Source organism: Oryzias latipes, chromosome 22 (genome assembly GCF_053564925.1).
Source record: "Oryzias latipes strain Hd-rR chromosome 22, Olatipes_Hd-rR_3.1".
Classification (NCBI taxonomy): domain Eukaryota; kingdom Metazoa; phylum Chordata; class Actinopteri; order Beloniformes; family Adrianichthyidae; genus Oryzias; species Oryzias latipes.
Genome location: NC_136258.1, coordinates 19,353,322 through 19,373,511, shown reverse-complemented (window position 1 = coordinate 19,373,511; position 20,190 = coordinate 19,353,322). Strand labels below are relative to the sequence as shown.

Below are 20,190 nucleotides of genomic sequence, written 5' to 3'. Positions count from 1 at the left end.
ACCATGTAAGTACCCTGAAAGTACCCAGTAGTTACACTATAAGTACCATGTAAATACCACTTAAGTACACTGTAAGTACTGTACTGTAAAAGAAAGCGTTACCAAAACACATTATTGGCCTGAGGGTCGTGCTTTTTGTCCATCAAAATTCCTTCAGCAGAGTTTGGTAACGGTGCAGGACTTCTTCAGGGTTTGTAACTGCAAGAAAATTCACAATATGAGCTCAAATGAACATAAAAAGCATAACGACTTTGATGAAGTACAAAATATATTTTATTTATTTAATCATTTCTGTAATGAGTTTGATAAATTTCTGTGAATTCTTTATCGCTTTGACTGTAATGCTTGAAATTAATCAATTATCCTCATTTATGAACATGACAATAAATTATTCACAACTTTATATTTTAGTTACATAAACAAGAACAACAAAAAAGAAATCAAAGAAAAAAAATCAAAATTGCCATAAAAAAATCTAATTTGTTTAGACAAAGAATGGCAAAAGCAATGTTTTAATTGGCAATTGCTGTGAGTATTTCTTCTTTATAAATATTATTTGCACCTACAATTTGCATTAGCATGAAAAACATTGCAGTGTAAAAGAAAAGGAAAAAATAAATAAATAGGCAATTTCAAATTCAACACAGTTATTCACAAAAATATGTTTTAATTTTCAAACAGTTACATTCACTGTTGGGTGGTATTGTTGTCTCTATCATATTTGAAAATAAATAAATAAATAAAAATAAAATAAAAACGGCGAAAGAAAAGAAAATGGGGAAAAGGCAGTTAAACTCTTCATTAATGTAAATAATATGTCCACTTGGAGGATTTAACTTACTTTAGCTTACTCTCCTGTGACTTCACGGATTCGTCTGGAATGTCTTCTTCACCATTAGTGATCTAAAGCGGTAAAAAGACGGAAGTACGTCATCATTATTTTAAATAAACGCCTTTCTTTGATTTTCCCAGAAAGACGTGCGCTCAGTCAAACGAGCACAGAACAACAGACTTTATCATTTAGGCTACGTGTTTGTTTTACAGGTGCCACTCACCTGGTAAGTAAAAACAATGTTTGTAGATTTTCATTACAAACTTTGAAAATGTATACATGAAATAACTGAAATTATTGGAGTAAGGTAGACATGCTCTTACGTCACGTTTCAAACACAGAGATAGTGGCTTGAAATCACGAGGTTAGCTTCTTTATAAAGTTTGATCAATTTAAATATTTGCATGTAATTTATCCAATATTTAAAAAAAACAAAAACACTGGCTTACCTGCCAGATGAAGAGAAATTCAAACTGTTGCGCGCGCCTCGAGGCTCTCCGGATTAATCTGCACGTTCACTTTGGGGGTAGTTGTGCTGCATTCAAGTGCGCTGGGAATTTGCAACTTTACTTGCCCCGACCTACTTAACAAAAACACACACTCGGGGTGTTTTTAGTATTAAAAGTAAATATTTAGCCTTGTTGTTTTACATATTTTCCTGACATTATATAATATATATTAAAACAAGTTCATTTTTAGAACAATATTTTTAAAAAGTTAAGTTTTGAATAATTTATTATCATGTTTTTAAATGAGGATAGTACTTGATTAATTTCAAGCATTACAGTCAAAGCGATAAAAACAATTCATAGAGATTTATCAAACTCATTACAGAAATGATTAAATAAGTAAAATTTATTTTGTACTTCATCAAAGTCGTTATGCTTTTTATGTTCATTTGAGCTCATATTGTGAATTTTCTTGCAGTTACAAACCCTGAAGAAGTCCTGCACCGTTACCAAACTCTGCTGAAGGAATTTTGATGGACAAAAAGCACAACCCTCAGGCCAATAATGTGTTTTTTGGAATGCTCCTTTGTACTGTTTTGTACTTAAAACCTATTTCATGGTGATGACACTTTGTATGCTGCAGACATGTATCATATTAAAGATTGTTGTTTTCACTGCTGTCTTGTTTCTCTTTAAACTTGCCTCATGTTACAAGAAGTAATCAGGCCAGTATATTTTTTTTACAATGTAGTTACTTTACCCTTACCAACAGGTTAGCATTGTCTCATGTGGTGAGGTCAGAAGACCAAGTGTGTTCATGTACACTGTACGGGAAGGTAATACGTGTACATACCCAGCATTTACTACTGAAAGTACCATGTAATAGAGTGGAAATAGGGCTGACTTTCTTTTACAGTTACAGTTTCAGTGTACTTAAGGGGTAAGTACCAAGTACTATTCAAGTGAACATACCCGGTATTTAGTAATGAAAGTACCATGTAGTTGAGTGGAAATAGGGCTGACTTTCTTTTACAGTTACAGTTTCAGTGTACTTAAGGGGTAGTTTCTGTGGTAAATTGATGGTAAATACCATGAAACATGCAGCGAGTGCAGACCTAAAGGTCAAGGTACTTTATTTGTACTTACCTTGTTCTTACATGTGGTAAGTACCATAAAAGACACCTTTGCACAACATGTAAATACCCAGTAAGAATATTATAAATACCCAGTATGTACCACATAGGTATGAACCAAATAGGACCATATAAATATACAGTAAGTACCATGTAAGTACATAGTAGACACAAAAAGTACCATGTAAGTACCCAGTAAAGTCCCGTAGAAAGTACCATGTAAACACACTGTAAGTACCCGGTAAATTCCATAAAAAGTACCATGTAAGTACCCTGAAAGTACCCAGTAGTTACACTATAAATACCATGTAAATACCACTTAAGTACACTGTAAGTACTGTACTGTAAAAGAAAGCGTTACCATCATAACTTCTCAAATCATGTAGAAAATTTCCTTTTCATGTACTTAAATACACAGAAAAGCAGATTTTATAGTGAACCTCACAATAATTTTGAATTAAACAGATACAAATGATTATTTCCATGAATATGTAGGATCACAACATGATACAAAGTTTCTGTCATTAGCCTCTACATCTACAGTTAGGAGTCTAAAGCTGGACTCATGTCAGACTGGTTTCTTTGACATGACAATGAGTTGACTGGACTCAAATGGCATAATGTCTATATGGACCAAAGTCTTTAAGGAATGTTTCCAGCACCATGTTGATACCGAGGATTAAGGCAGTTCTGTACAACACATAAATACATACATACACACATATATATATTATATTAATATGTATAAAGACATACACACAGCACATGTATACATACTTTATATGTTTATATAGTTTTATTTTTTGATACCCACACTTCCTTCACCTTTGGCCGGTTTATTGCAATTAATGTATTGGACTTTGTTCTTTATTTATAAATCTTTTTTTTAATCATTTATTACTAAAGACACCCTTTGTTTTCTTTTATTCTTATTTGTCCCCTATTAATAAAAGCATCATAGCTTGAACTGATTTTTTGGGTTTTTTTTTTGTCTGCAGCAAAAGAAATCTCCAACTGTGACTCTAAGTTGGCAACTTTCTGAATGAGTTCACCTTCAAACTCAGTTTGATGTTCTGTTTGAACACTCCAACGTTCCTTAAGACAGCAGGGAAGTAGTTTTGTGGTTTGGAACAGAGAACTTTACAACAGTGCTGTGTAACTACCAACTTCTCTCCTGCATGGCAATATTTTTGTTGTCAGGCGCCTATAATTACTGGCTGAGCTACTGCTAGCAATTAACAATGTAAGTCAGTATCAAATCCTCCAAAGCAAACTGCTTAAAAAAAAAACCTTCACATTGTTCAACATTCTTAACAAGGCTGCGGGACATCCTAGTGCCGCTTGGATTACTGTGTTTAGATAGAGTCGGGATGGGGGGGAAAAAATCTGCATTACATTGTTGTGCCTGTTGGTGTTTTTTTCTTTTTTTCTGCTCTGAAATGCTCCTATATCCAATCCTTAATGACAAACAAGAAAGCTTTTCTGACTGAAAACAATTCTTGCACTTCAAGCCATAACAATAATCGTGACAAGAGCATTTTCACCAAAAGGGAAGACATTTCACGCACCGGGAGCCTTTTGTGATGGTTTTTTTCCTCCCTGCTGCTTACCCACCCTTCCTTCTCCCTGTCGCTTTCCCTTTGTGTACGTAAATCATCTCTTCCCCGCGGCCTGTCTGTGATCATGTTGATGGGAAACAAAGAAATCATCTTGAATGGCACATTAATTTCCTTCTTTCTCCCCCTGCCCTCTGCCTAATGAAATCCCCTCTGCCATGGGGCTTGAAGAGCCACACTGGCAAGCCATCACCAACCAGTAAATATGTTTACCTTGGAGCACTAGGCTAATGGACTGTTTACTGGGGGAAGAGCGAAGGGGGTTACAGAGAGCAGACATACTAGATCTTGGGTCGTGTGCTCCTCAGACCATATGACAGCTCCTCTGTGTTTCTCCACAAAACCTGATTTGCTGAGGTCATCAAACAAAGAGCTCAGGTGGAGCAGCAGGCCGGTTAATGAAAGAAAGAAAAATGCATTACCAGTTAATATAAAATTATTTTTGCTGTAAGTTTGTAAGAGCAACAATTTTTAGCTAAAAAGTCACATGGAGGAAAGCTAAAAAAGAAATGTAAAAAATATACCTAAATGATCAAAGGGGAAAAAAAAGGAAAACAAATCAAAAGGGCAGGGGAAATTTAAAAAGATATAAGGAACTGTTGCGGTTGAGAGAAAAGTCAGTCCAAAGTTGACGTAGCTTTTATACTGTGTGACCACAAAACCCAACAAACTGGACCTGATTTGCTGATTTCACAAACACAGCTCAAATAAAGCAGCAGGAATTTCAATCCGGTTAGTAAAAAAATGAAAAATGTGCTACCAACTATTTATTTTTGTTCTTTCAGTTATTGAGAACAACAGTTTTTAACCAAAAAGTAAAAAGGATGAAAGGTAAAGGAGAAATTAAGAACATCTAGATTTAGCTATGTAAGCTAGCTCGCTAGCTAAGAGATCAAAGGGAAAACAGAGGAAAGGGCGGGAAAATTGTTTTAGAGATAAAAGAAAGTCAGTATTTAAAGTTGTATTTGAAAGTTAGTATAAAGTTGTTTGAAGTTCAATAATTGTATTTCAGAGCAAAATCTTGTCATTCATTTAGGATCTTCAATATTGCAACATCTGGTTGGCCTTAAAAGTGTGATATTTTGTTACATGCATGTGGTAAATTGGGGGGGGGGGGGGGGGGGGGGGGCTTTTCTGCCTGTCAGGTGCCCTCTGTTGGGGTCACAGCAGGGAATCATGTCCGTCCATTTCAGGTAAAATTTGGTAACTGAACGAATAAGACATTTTAAAAACTGTGTCACTAGCCAGTCTACTCTATTGGCTAGTATTAGCAGACTAAATCTGAACCTTGACCAAAATCCAGATGCACTGAAGTAAAAAGTAATTCTCTGTGCGATGTCATTAGTTTCTTTTGGTTCTTTGTATACTAGACTCTGATGTCTGCTGCTTTTTTTGCCACCATACTTAGTGTCTTTGTCTTGTTTGTTAGGCCTGCCCTGTTTACTTGCAGGTAGGTCTTCGTGTCAGCAACTTTGCTGATCTTGCCAGGTACTTGCCCCAAAGCAGTGTTTCAGTTGCTTCATCTTGTTTTGCCTTAATTGTTCTGACTAGTAAAAGCTGTTCATGTTTCCAGTAAATGTAATTGAAAAAACGTGATTATGTTCCTTTTATGTAGGTTTCCCTACAGTCATGCTAGTAGCACTGAAATGCAGTTTTGTATCAATAGATTCCACACAACACACTGATTTATCTTCCCTGGACAACTGTACAACACCAAGCTTTGGTGTTTTCAATGTCTATTTCTTCACCTTTTTAGCTTTTGGTAGTCCATTTAGAGCTTCCATCTGGTAAAAAGACATGTTTTTTTGGTTGCACAGGACCGCCCATCGCCCTTCATTATCAACATTGGTTAACTACTCAAGCTGAGTCTCACTCGTTTTTTTGTTGGACGTTTTTCATAGAAGAATGTAGGTTTCTTAAGCCAGTGGCTGTGCATCACGTCAACACCGGGCGCTGTCCAACTTCTGGGACGCTGATGTTGGATGTGTACAACAATGATGGTCAGCATTTCTCTCTGTGGTCACTTCTCAGACCCATCATGCCTGGAGCACTCGCATCATGTGATGCTTCTTTCTCACGTTTTTTTTACAGTATTTTTACAACTAAATATTGGGTGGATCAACTGTTGCTATGACCATATTTTACACAGTTCAGGACAGAACAGTATATTTATCATTCCCATCACTGCTTCTTTAGATGAGTGGTTCATGGATAACTGGATTTATGTGGCACATTTCTAGATTACAAAATCTCTATATAAGTAATCGTTCAGAATTTAAACAAAAAACGCAACACACTAGTAAATATGATGGAGGGAAAAACTCAACACACAACATAATAAAAAGGTCAGATTAAGCTTTTTAGGTAAAATATATTTTACTAAAGATTTAGAAGTTAAGGAATAAAAATTTTCTGTAGATTTCTTATCGTAAATTCCGGGCTGTAGTGCGCACCTGATTACAAGCCGCACCCTTTACATTTTTAAAGGGTAAGCTATTTTAAACACAAAAAAGCCACATCTTTATGTTAGCCGCATGCGCCCACGTCTAAACATGTTGTAGCTCTTCAACAGTCTCAGAGGGGGAGCGGCAAACACATTCTCCTTTCCGGTATTATAGCCTGTTTATTTAAACACACTCACATTCAGCCAAACAGCATAGATGTCACTTCTGCTCACAGCCATCTCAGTCATGGTGAGGAACTTAGCGAGTCTTAGGGGCTGGAAGCGGGGCTAACCCCCGGGTCGCCACACTATGTTGTAGATTGAGGATGTGTATGTGTGCGTATGTAAGAAGGAGGAGGGAGCGCGTGCAGCGCAAGAGGGAGTGAGAGCAAGAGCAGCGAAAGTGTGTTGGGGGTGTGTGCATGGCCGGCCCTCCCAATACGCGAATTACGCAGCCGCGTAGGGCCCCCGTCACCACCAGGGCCCCGAAGTGGTGAAAAAAATAAAATAAAAAAAGACCCAAATCTGGCAACGCATTTCATAGAACATGTTGCCCGCACTTTAATGACCCCCCCCCCCCCCCCTTCAACACACCTGAACCAATCTGGCAACCTAAATAATGACGTGACGCCACTCTTAGCAACGATTGGTCAACATCATTGCATCTGAGCCTGGCACAGTGTGCATTTACGAGCGCATTTTGTTTCAATAAAGTTGGGAAAAAGAAACAAAAACAGCGCATCATGTCACACTGTTTAAAGCGACAACAAGAGAACACCATGCCACAGAGACTTTATCCATCAAGTGCTGAAAAAAGATGAAGAACTTAAACATCACTCACAAGGTAAGTCTGGAGGATGTTGGGGCTGTGTTTTTACATGTTCCTGCCTGTCTGTGCAGCTGCGCCATTTACGGAAAAGAATAATCGATTCGAGGTAAAATTTGCACATAAACGACCCCGTTTGTCGTAACTTTCCAATGGAAAACTCGAAAATAATTCTGATACCAAAGTTTCCAAGATGAGGTCTGACATGATCTTTCAAAACGGCGGAGAGCAGAGAAAAGTAAATAATGATGATGGTATGGTGGATGATCAATGTTTTAACTCACATTATCGTATTGTTTCCTCTTTTTGCCAACACATATTTAGTGTGCTTTGCATTTTCCGGTTAATGTCAGTATAAAAACTTCTGTTTATCTGTTATAGACAGTCAGGTATTCTTTTTCAACAATGAGTGTGTCTAAAATCTTGCATTGCCATGGATGGAGAATCAAAACTGCCAAATACAAATAGGAAATAATGGTTCTCATTTATAAATGACAAACAGAATAAATGTACAAATTTTAAAATTGTGAACATACAAAATAATAGATAAGTGAAGTGTATACATGCTTATATTTCCATTTATACTCAAATTATTGTTCAATTTATTATTTATAAATGTGAACATTTTTAACATATTTATTCTTTGTATTTTGCAGTTTTGGTTTTACATAATGATGATGTTTTGCACAGTTCCGTCTCAGCCAACAGTTTCTTCTGCTCTTCTTCTTCTGTGAAGCATCCACACCCCCAGATGTTCCTGTCATCACTGAAGATGTCATCTCAGGTCATTTTAATAACTTGTAAATTGATTTAGAAAACAGTGTCTGCATAACCCCTTTTTTTCATAAACAGCAGCTGAAGAGTATGGAGTCCCAAATTGTTCGTGATGAAATAAATAAATATGACTTCGTGCAAATATACAATAAACCAATAAATCTCTTATAAATATATAAAAAGATCATGAAATTGAATGTTGGAAACTTCTTTCCAACATTCTGCTTCCAGCATCACAGCAACTGTTATGTAGATTTGATTAGACTATTTGACTCTTCACTGTTTGCTTTTGTTGAAGTTCTGTATCTTATGTTCCAGAGGCTCCAAGAGAGGCGTGGATGGAAGAGGAACCTACTGGATCCAAAATTCCACCAACCTCAAATCTAATTGGTCCAGCTGAATGGCCAACCACACTCTCTGATCCAGTAAGAATTGATTTGGTGCAAAGAGGTCCTTTTTAGACTGATAAAGACTCTGACTTTCCAAAATCCCCCTCATTGAGCTGTTGTGTTCTGTGTGGGGGCATAATGTTACATTAAATATACATATCTATATACATTTATCATTCACATTTTTTTCCTTTCACTTTTAAAATTGGTTTGGCACCACTTAATGTGCTTCCAACATGCAGGCAATATACTGTATTCAATTCTTCGGCAGCAACAATAATACACGACTACAAGAACCGTTAAACGTTAAGGCACACGATAAATATTTACAGTGGGGCAAAAAAGTATTAACTATGAGAGACAAAATGAGGGGAAAAATCCAGAAAGTCACATTGTTTGGTTTTTTAAAAATGTATTTGTAAATTGTAGTTGAAAATAAGTATTTGGTCAATTACAACAGTTGAGCTCAATACTTTGTTTTATACTCTTTGTTGACAATGACAGCATTCAAATGTTTTCTATAAGTCTTCACAAGCTTTTCACAAGCTGTTGTTAGTATTTGTCCCATTCCTCCATGCAGATCTCCTCTAGAGCAGTGATGGCTTTGTTTAGCTAATGTGAAAGAAGCAACGAACTTTAGTAAAAACATTCAAGGAATCGACTGGGAAATAAGAGCGCTGGTTCAATTACAAAAGAATTTTGGTTTGGTTTAGCCAGAGTGTAAATGCAAACAGACCAGAGAATCAAAAGGAAACACGCTGTAGAAAGTATAAAGTGTATAAAGTAGGCAGTGAGGAGTTTTACTGCCATAAACGTCTGTAATCAGACTCTGTGGATTTCACCGATCACGGTTATTTTTAGAACTTAACTCCTGCAAGAAACGAGGGAACTCTGTACTGGTGTAAAGGTAACGCAGATATATGTGTAGCTGCAGCAGAAAACATGGAAATTTGCTTTTTTTCATTATTAATGGATGAGAAACAGACATGCAGGACACAACTGCTCAGTTTTAGCCCAAACTGTGAGACGTGAGGAGCTGCAGCTTCAAAGTCTCCGCGGGACAAAGACGGAAGAGGATCAACTATTTATTGTTCTTTCTTTTTAATGTATCAGTATATTTTTACCTGACTTTATGTCTTTGAAAATCACACAGTTATTTGGTCACTTTTTATTTCATAAATAGTGTTATTTATTTTATTCAAAGAATCATGAATTAATAAAACTTTATTACAGGGCTTTACAATAAAACAAAGATAAAAGAAGTTTAAAGAAAAAGATGTATTGTGGCCTCACAAAAAAAGTTTGGGGGCCCCGCTCTAGCATCCATGCGGTGTTGGAAGATTTGTTGTTTTTCATTCTTACGATGATTCAAACACCTCATGAATGCAACATTTCTCTAAGTTTTACACGAGGTACATCTAGCCATTGGTGCAATTGGCTCTAAAATGAGAACACAAGTTTTAACCTAAACACTCTAAAATGCTCTGTTTTAAAAATCTAATTTTCAATCGAAATCTTTTCATCGATGTTCCATTTTATTTCTTTCCCACTCCAAGCAGCTGCTCCTGGTCCGGCCGTTCTATCCAATTCTAGAACCCTATGTGGCCCGCGAGCAAAAATAATTGCCCACCCCTGCTTTAGAGTATTAAAATGTGACCTATTTTCATAAAGAACAAAAGAATAAATATTTGCGGCGGAATCTGCTGGAACGGTTGAAGAGTTACGGTCGTTTCAAAAGGGTCGACACCAGAGCTAAAGCTCCGGCATTGCAGTGTGAGGCTCAGTGGAAAGGATTTGTTTCAGTAAACAAAAAAAAGTGCTCGTTTCAGGTAATACTGCCCCATAGTGATGAGCTGTTGTAACTGCATGCAGTTTGCTCCGTTTGAACTGCAGAACTATCTTAATATGAGCGCACTTTGCGTTTTGCTCCTGCAATTGATTTAAATCTCTGAGCGTTAAACTGAAAACATCTGCCGAACAAGCATCCGGGGAGCTCCCTGTGATACTAGATATATGTTGTATCTAGATATTGACACGGTCATGAATTTTCATGTCAAGAGTCTCAGCAGGAAACTGCTGAAGGCTGCGTGTTTTTTTTTTTACACATCTATAATGGTACAACCCCACCAGCAGCAACAGCTTTGCATCTTCATCTACTGCAGTCCTCCTTTTCATCAAATCCTCTTTCCTGATCAGCTGCTCTCTTTCATTCATTTCAGATTGCTCCTCCATCCCAACACACCTTCTTTTGCCGCCCCTCCCCCCCCTTTAGCCCCTCACCACACACACACACTCCCTTTATGCTGGCAGACTCCATCGATTGATTTCCCCTCGCTGTGACACATTTGGTGCAGCTGCATGTGGCCTATTAATTATATCCACAGCAGAATCTTGTCACGCTCTTCTTTTTTTCTAACAATAACGCCCCCCCCCCCCCCCCCTGTTGCCTCTCTCTGCACCACCACCTTAACGCCACCCACGACAATTGCTTGCTTCCAAACAAGACGCCTGTCATCTCCCAGGCTGCATCCACGACCCGGCAGATCCCAACTCTAACCGCTGGGTTTATGGAATCGAGGGGTCAAGGGGGGGGTCAAACCTGAAGCAGCGGTTTCTCAACGCTAGTTGCCCCGAGACTTCATTTGGAGCGAGCTTGGGCTTGAAAAGCTTCCCCGTCGAACGCGCGGCGAGACGGCGAGCTCGCAGCGGGACACAGCAACACTCATCAGGGGCGGCTTTTCTCTCCATTGTGCCGAAGCGCCTCTGTGTGCGGATGCATCTGGCAAACAATACAGTAAGCCTCCGCTGCAGGCCTCTTATAGCCTAAAACCCTGCCTTTTTATATTTAGCTCGTAATCACTATAATTTCTAAATTAGACACAGGCAGGCCAAGCACACATTCCTTCTGTACAATCGCCTCCAACGCTTGTCCCGTCTCCTCCAGAGGCGGAGAGACGTGCTAAATATTAGAGTCAAAGATGAAAACAAGCGGAGCATGTGAAACAGCTGCTGTTGAGGATACAGCGGAGGGGCGGGAGACGCAGATTAAGAGAAGATTACAGAGCCTTTTCCCCTCCAGGGCCTCCATATTCCAGATTGACAATGACGTGGGATTGGGAGATCAACCTGGAGATTTTCATTTGAAAAGATGTTTTCCATCAGAGATTACCGACTGTTATGATTCGTTAACTTTGTTTTTTTTATTTGTTGGTTTTGTTTTCCCTCCCGCTTTTTAGAGGCGGCCAGGATTAGGAGCAAGAACGAGACGGAGGGATGCGCCTTTCCGGGCTGGGAAAAGGACGAGAGGATGAAGAGATTCCGGAAGCGACTCTACGCCTTGGCTCCGACAAAGCTAAAGGCCTCATGCGTTATTTAGTGGCCATAAGACTGAGCACGGCTGCCCCACCAATACATAAATCATGGGATCATCTGGATGGCAGGCTTTCTGTGGATTTTCATGGATGCAACATTGCATAAGAACAAAAAAATGTTCCAAAGATTGCTTTAAAAAAATGGAATCTACAAAAGAACATAGTTAGATATTAGTAATAGTTAGATATAAGATGAACTCTATAGATCTTGTCTGATTAGTCTGATAGGTATAATGGATGATTTTTAGTAAATCTGGTTGTTTGAAAGCCGTTATCCTTTAAGGCCGTGCGAACAGCAGCTGGGTACATTTTTTGCGTTTCCACATATAAAATTTCGATCTTTCGCGATACATACATCATATACGTGTTTGTTTCTTGCATTCGTCGATCTGCGCTTATTATGTCTGTCGAGGGTTTCGGCCGATAGGTCTTTACGTGAATTGGTTATGAGGAATTCAAAATGTTTGGTCGGTTGATTATGCAGCCTATGCATATTTTTTTACGTCGTTTATACACAATTATTAAGTGTGTAAATTTTTTGTGAGATGCATAGGCAAATTTTTGGCTATCCACGACCGTTCCACGTATGTTCAACAGACTTTTCACGCATGTACCACTGATGTATGACTTTTTATATCCTGTAAACGGCTCACAAATCCCATTGAAATTACATAATTGATGCACAAATCACTGATAAATTGCAAATAAAAAATGCAATAATCGCACACGGTTTGTGTTCTACGTTGTTTACATGTTCGTTGCATGATTTTTTTGTGCTGGTTTCAACATGGTTCATTCCTGATACATCTGTGAAAATGTCATGTAAAGACCAACATTTTGTAACTTTTTCCACGTAAATTCATGCATGACCAATTTTCATTTGTGCAATATGTCTGTACATGCTAAATGTACATACATACATGCCGTATACTTTTCTACCTTTTTCGAAGGCCCAAAGCAGTTTACCGTCACAGTCCCATTAACCCATGCATACACACATTCACACACACACTCACCCCCCCCCCCCCCCCCCCCACACACACACACACACACCCACACACATTCACACACTGGTGGCGCTCAGCTGCTGAACACTGGCACCAACCTTCCACCAGAGGCAAGGTGGGGTTCAGTGTCTTGCCCAAGGACACTTGGTCGGGCAAGGTGGAAATCAAACCCACAATCTTATGATTGGAGGTCAACCGCCCTACCACTGTACCACGGCGGCCCCCCTGTATGTAGTGACTGTCTGACATGGGCTGTACGTTATACTTTCCGATGATTAAAAATACAATAACAGCTGTTTAAAAAAGGAACTACTGGTCTGTTGAGTGAAGGCAATAACATGAAAAACATTCATAACAGCGAAGATTCCCTCAGGCGGCTGATGTGAGCGATTGTTTGTGCATTTTTTGTCTCGTAACGTGTGAAGGTTCGATCCCATGCTGCTGTGTGAGCTTGCACATGAATGTGCCTTTCACAGATGATCCAAAGAGGAAAAATCCCACAGGGTGAATCAATAGATGAAGCTGGATAATGGAAGCCCGCTCAGACAGCTGCGTTCCGGCGAGCCTGGAGTGATGAGCGAGTGGATGGACGTCTGTCTGAGGACGCGTTCACACCGGTCTGTTTGGGCCGCAGCAGGTTCCTTCCCTGGTCTGGTTTGCTTCGTTGGGTAGGATTCAAAGAACAAAAGGAAACGTTTCATCAGTAAACATTCTGTTGGCAGTGAAGGTCGCTGTCAGGCGGATTTTTGACTTTTGTACCTTTTTTTATTTTTCGGTTTAGGAAAATGTTTTTTGTGATGCTTCCAGACACTTTCTACGGAGCCCATCATCTGACATGGGTAAAAAAAAAAAAAATTCCTGTTCCCACGGAATAGCAATTTGATATACATTTATCCTGTTGTATTTGAATGCACCACAGTTACAGGGACAGATTGATTGGTTGAGATGCATTCTGGGATAAATACCATAGCTCATAGCTCTTTGAACGACTGTAACTCTTCAATCCTTTACGCAGTTAATGTAAACCAAATGATTTTGATGTGCAGAAAAGCGCCTTCGGAATCCCTTTGATTTACGTTAATTGCGTAAATACCACATCTCTTTGAACAACTGTAACTCTTTGTCTGTTTACACAATTAACACAATTTCCCAGTATGGTGCAAAGCCGCTGTTCTCCGCACCAGAATTAGCTGATTTATTTTGACTGCTTAAGCACTTTACGACTGTAAAGTATTTACCTAAACCGTCGGATTTCGGTGGTCCGCACCAGTTCTAAGTCAGCTGCTAGGTGCCGGCCGAGGCTGACGCGTTTCTCTGCTTGAGACGCCGCTGGAACTGTGTTAATTTTGTAAATGATTGAAAAGTTACGATAGTTAAGGCTGCGTCACTACAGCCACTACGTACAGTACACTATGCTCATTTTCCACATAGAAAATTTCGGTTTTTGTGTTACATGTGTGATGTATGATATTTAAGTGTTCGTTCGTCATTCGTCGATCTCTGTTTTTTGCGAGATGCATACAGGGATTTGTGGCTTTCCCCGCCCATTCCACGTATGTCAAACCAACATTTTACACCGAACTTTAATATCGGTGCAGCTATCAGGTTATAAATCTTTACATATAATCACGCATGGTTCATGTTGTACTTTGATTTACGTGTTCGCTGCGGGCTTTATTTGTAGTTCTTTTGTGGTTTTTAATGTGGTTCATTCATGATTCGTGTGTGAAAATTTCACGTAAAGACCAAAACGTTTCTCACTTTTTACACTTATATTCACGTATGACCAATTTTCCTCCGCGCAATATGCGCAAATTGCACGTAGTGGCTGTGTGACACGGCTTTTGACAAGTTGATGTGTTAGCCCGCTAGCTTATTTGTTAGCAGTCATCCCTTGGCGTGTGCCAAGACACTGAGACAAAACAACATACAACCAGACAGAACCCAGTGGATCGCTCTTAAAACATTCTTATGACCTCTTTTTTTTATACATTTTTTTACCCAAAAGAATCATTCATGTTATAGATCACACCTCCCTTTTTTAACCTAATAAAAAAACAATTGGATATTTTAAAATATTAAATTGTTTTTACCGAGAATCGCTCTCCACCCAACCCCCACGCCAGACTCTCTTCAATCGAAACCAATACAAATAAATCCTTTATCTCATTTTCTTAAGTGTCCCCCTCATTGATCTTTAGCTTTGGATGTAGCAAATAGTCAATAAATAACAGCAAAATGCTCCCAGCCTGATGGAAATTACCAGCGGATCACAGTCCTGCATCAAAGCATGAATGATAAATCCCCTCAAATTTTGTAGTCCAATTAAAACGTATTATTTTCCAAAGATCAGAACTGAAGCGTGCAATTAAATATCTGCTGATAGGCATGAATTATTGTGAAGGGAGAAAAAATATTTTATTTTTTTGCACGCGAGAATAAATCAGCAGATAAAAGCAAAAGCTTTTTTCTTTTTTTAAACTTTTTTTCGATGAGTCCAGCCTGCAGTTTATCTCCCCCCCCCCTTCCACCCCTCGCTCCCCTTCGGTGTGGATGCTTCAGTTGTGGTGCCACGACTGATAACGAGCTGACAGAGACATGCAGAAAAATATTCTTTAATTAAAGAGCCATGAAGAATGACTGAAGGTTTGTGTGCCACAGACACTCACACGCGTGTGAGCGCATGACCCACACTTCCTCTGCAGGCTCGATCTGCTGTGGCTAATGAGGACGGACACCGGACCACAGAAAAAAAACAAACTAACCGTTTCACATCATTATTAAAATCAACCTCTAATTTTGAAAATATTTGCATATTCAGAGACGACTGGCTATTTTGTTGTTGCTTTGGGCCGATGCAAGTTTCTGGGATACAGCGAAAAGGCAGAAATGCTTTAAACTGTCTTCCGTCAAATTGATCTTATTTCGTTGTGTCTGAATATTAGTGCGACATATATTTATGGGTTTTTATCTGTGTGTAATCGTTGTGTAAAAATTCCAATAAAAGATAAAATAATCTGCTGTATTTTGTCCAAAAGTGTCAAAAATGTTGTCAAAACTTTATCTTTTTAACGAAAAATTAAAATTTTGCGCTATATCACATTTGTTATTTATTATAATTGTTTTTGTTTGTGAGAGTTTTTTACTTAGATTTACTGATTGATACTCTAATAATTTTCATGCAGACTTTCATTGTTACTAAAATGACAGTTTGTGAGAACACTTATGGATTATTTGTACACGTGCTTTTATTTTGACATCTGTGCATTTTTTTCTATAAATAACAATATTTATAAAAGACACAAATATCAATTTATGATCCAGTAAAAGTTACAGTTTTTGTCATATTTTATATTAGAGAAGACAACTATAATAACAAATGAATAACAAATACTATGCAGTTTCTTCCCTGCAGTCCACTAATCATTTTTATCTCTGCTTAAATGTTAAAGGCAGTTTTTATTTTCTTATTTTAAAAGTTTCCATAAAAAAAATGTATTTTGTGTGTCAAAGCTTTAGGAAACTTTTAGGAGTAAAAAAAAAAATCTTTATTAACCAGCAAAAACTTTACAAAAATGTTTGAAAAATGCCCCAAATTTTTTTGCTTCCAGTACATTTTATTCCGTACGTGACAGAAAGAATTGTAGACACAAATAAAAGAAAAAAAACCATCAATAAAAGCAACAAAAACAAACTTTTTCTTTTGTAACCTTAATTAAAGTTTAAAAGGAAAATTGGAAATTTTCAAAATAAAGTAAAACTATATACATATATTTAAAAAAAAAGAATTAAAAAAGTGGGTAAATAAAAGTTAAAATTAAAGTTAACTTTACAGCATTCCTTTTAATAAAAATAACTTTATTAAATTACTATTGTACACAGTTGTTTTAATGTTTAAAAAGAGGCAGATCTGATTTCAAAATAACACACTTTAAGGGTCAGGGGTCGCTGGAGCCTACCAAGCTACTGCTGGGGGAAGTTGGGGCTCATCGCAGGACCCTTAAATCACAAATACAACTTTTTTCAAAAAGTCTCCAATGTTTTCATTTATTCTAGAGGACGTCCAAATGTTAGCTAAAAGCTGGACGTCTTTTACGAAGAAGCAGCGTTTGTGATTCTGCTTTGTCTTTGTCTGCCTTTCATGTGAAGCAGGGATGGCCTGTAGCAAAGGCCGTCTCTTTCTGCATGAATGCATGCGGCTTTAGCCTCCTGTCATTTAGTCATTTACTGTCCTACTTACAGTCTGGGAGAGCGGAATACATGTCTTTTTTTTTTCCTCCTTTTTTGTTTGTCGGCCGTGACCTTTAGGGGTTACCTTCCAGTCAAAGAAGATTTTTACGAAATAAATAATAGGAGTTTTTTTCCTTTTAAGATTACCAAGGGTTTTGGGATTTTTTTTGGGCCACAGGATTTAAAACTTAGCTGCCAATTTGTTAAAAAGTGCTAAATATTGTTATTATACGAGTTATAGCGCCAGTTTGCAAACATTTATTTAAATTGTATTTTTGGCTTTTAAGTGCTAAATTTAGAAAAATTAATAACTGGTAAGTCGTAAATTTTAGATTTTAAATCTTGCAGTTTTACTTTTTTTTTTGTTGGTGGTCCTAAATCTCTGCCACAATAAGGAAAAAAGAAAACTTTTGTTTGAGCGACCTTCAGTCTACAACCACAACAGAGATTTCGTTGACCTTTGACCTAGGAAAGAGGCCACCATCTTCAATTAAAAAATTAAAAGAACCTTAGTACCAGCTACAACTTTCCCTCCTTGAGCATCATTGGGAAAGTATTTGAGAAAAACTGTTGATCTTTAACGTTTGTAGGTTTGGAACGGTGTAGGCGTGGCGAGCTCGCAAAAGTGGCGTCCCGCTATTGCTCGCACATTTTTTATCAAAATTTTAATACATTGTACATTAATCCCTGGCTAAAGGTGAATGAAACGATATGACATATGGTTTGAACATATTAGGAATGTGGGCGCGGTTAACACAAAACCTCTGTTGCCGAGGAAAATCCAAAAATGTACTTTTGCAGATTCTTCTAAAAATTGCACAGACCTATTTGTCATGCCCAGACGACCAAAAAATGAAATGGTTGCTATGGAGATAAAACAAGCAAAAAACCGCAATTTTTTTATTAGTTGGTCCGGTGCGGCTCTGACCGGGGTGGCAGGGGCAGAGAGGGGGGAGTGAGGGGTCAGCATCTGAGGGGGCCGCAGGGTTGGGGGCGAGTAGTAGATATGAGACGAATTTTACTTTGTTTTTCACTTCAGGTTTTGCCATAATTGTGTCATTCTGGGTTCAGGTTTAGGGTTTCTGACCCAAACCTCTGCATTCCCCGGACATTGAAACACCTGTGGTCCTAGAGGCTCACCCACCCAGGGGCCAATCAGATCCATGCCTTCTTAACAGTCCAAATCAGATGTGTTTCAGGTGGAACGGTGAGGAGTTTCAATCAAAAATGTATGTCGTCTTGTTTTCTTTTTTTTATCCAGTATCTAAAAGTCCTGCTGGAGATCATGTTTGGACACCGGTGCGTTTCTAAATGTTACATATTTTTTTCTGTTTTGACAAATTTGGCCACATTTACGCTCGAAAACCTTTCATTTTCTCCTTTTTTTTCCCGGGTAAATATTATGAACTTTGCACTTCCCGTCACTTTGTTCAGAAAATGTCCAAAAAGCGGTTAAGATCAGTCCAAATCAAACTGAATGTCTGACAAAAGCTCTGTAAAGTCACTTAAAGCCTGGTGTAGTCGGTTTGGACTGCCTTTCTAGAATCGAGACTCCATCTGGCACTACTGGTCTCTGTGTGATACAATATTTAGCTTTAAAAAACAAGAATGCAGTAATTATTATTATATTTAACATTTTCTCTCAAAGATTTTTCTTTTTATTTCAAAAATACTCTCCTCCAATCTAAAAAATGAATCATTCAGAATTAATAGTCATAATTTTACAGATTTTTTATTGAAACAGATTTGATTGTGGTCACATCAATAGAACGTCCGGAGTCAGTTGTCCAAAAATTAAAAATGGAGTCTAAAATATGGACAATTTGTGCAAATGATAGTCGGAACGGTTTATTCTGTTCGAACAGAGGCTGGATGGAAAGCTACTGGAGGTTTCCACAGTCTCTACTTTTTTACCATTATCAAAATCCTTTGACTTTGTTGCATTTTTTTGAAGTATATTTAAATTTAAAATGTGATTAATGTTTTTCCACAAATGAAGATCCTTTTTGGCTCAAATCTTCACTACATTTTGTTTAACCCTTGTGCTATCCTAGGCACTTTAACATTGGGAGTTGGGTCATCTAGACCCACTAGACAGTGCGCTGAACCTTTTTTCTTCAATGATTTGGGATCTTCACTGGTGTCCATGGATTACATGAAATCTTTCCACCTTTATCCACCTTTGTCATGGTAGGGAGAACACGCCAATGCAAGGATGGGGTCATCTAAGATAGCACAAGGGTTAATATCCAGGTGCGAATCTACAGAGGACAAGGGGGAAAGCTGCCCCCCCCACCAGTAAATGCACCCCCCCATATTGGATGAGTCAAAATTAGTATTTTATTGATAAAGATTTAAAAGAAAACATCAATATAAGCTTCTTTAAGCATTGCAAAAATGACAAACAAATTTTTTTTAATGAAATTTTGTGCCCTACGTTTATGAATTTTGATCCTTTCATTTGCCTCCCGTTGAGCTGTTCTCATTTGCCACCCTTCCAAAGTCTTCTGCCCCCCACCCTTATAAATTTGGTTTAACCATTAGAAAAAAGTCAAAATCATTATTTTGTGATCAACTTTTGTAGGTTTTATGTTTTTTTCCCCCCATAAATCAGATATCAGGAAAACACTACCCGTCCGAGTGTCTCAGGGCTCCTTTGTGTCTCCGTCCTGTCCTCGCTCGTGTCTCCGTCCCGTCCTTTCATCCTCCAACTGGTTTCGGCAGATGGCCACCCTCCCCGAGTGCGGCCCCCGCTGGTGGTCTCTTGTTCCTGTTAAGAGGAACTTCTTCTTTCCGCGTCCGCCTGCTGCCTCATGGAAGCCGAGGAGCGGAGACCGGATCCCGATCAGAAAAATACTATTAATTTGTGACTTTAATCCCTAAGGTACAGACCAATGTAGAGAAAAGGGTTTTTTTAAGTCATAACTTTTTTTTAACTTTTATTTATTCCTTTTTATTGATTAAAAAAATCTGAGTTAGGCACAATAATACATTTATTATTCATTGCATTTTTTTTATTGAGTTCTGTTATAGTTTCAATTCTTGAAGTGATGTAACCGATGTTACTCTTTTTTTTATTCACATTTATAGTAACACAATCTTTTAAACCATTTATGGATT

At 38.1% G+C, this 20,190-nt stretch overlaps 3 long non-coding RNA genes across 3 annotated transcripts; 2 read left to right on the top strand and 1 right to left on the bottom strand.

Moving 5' to 3' along the window:
• Nucleotides 1–116: 116 nt before the first annotated feature.
• Nucleotides 117–1,621, bottom strand: LOC144989011 (uncharacterized). The gene is made up of 3 exons (XR_013653139.1): nt 1,282–1,621; nt 842–903; nt 117–198 (listed from the first exon to the last, which is right to left on the bottom strand). It is a non-coding gene; the product is annotated as an uncharacterized LOC144989011 (long non-coding RNA).
• LOC144989012 (uncharacterized) lies at nt 184–1,955 on the top strand. The gene is made up of 2 exons (XR_013653140.1): nt 184–1,058; nt 1,760–1,955. It is a non-coding gene; the product is annotated as an uncharacterized LOC144989012 (long non-coding RNA).
• Nucleotides 1,956–10,753: 8,798 nt separating this feature from the next.
• LOC144989098 (uncharacterized) lies at nt 10,754–12,558 on the top strand. Its single transcript, XR_013653247.1, has 2 exons — nt 10,754–11,256; nt 11,699–12,558. It is a non-coding gene; the product is annotated as an uncharacterized LOC144989098 (long non-coding RNA).
• The last annotated feature ends 7,632 nt before the right edge of the window (nt 12,559–20,190 follow it).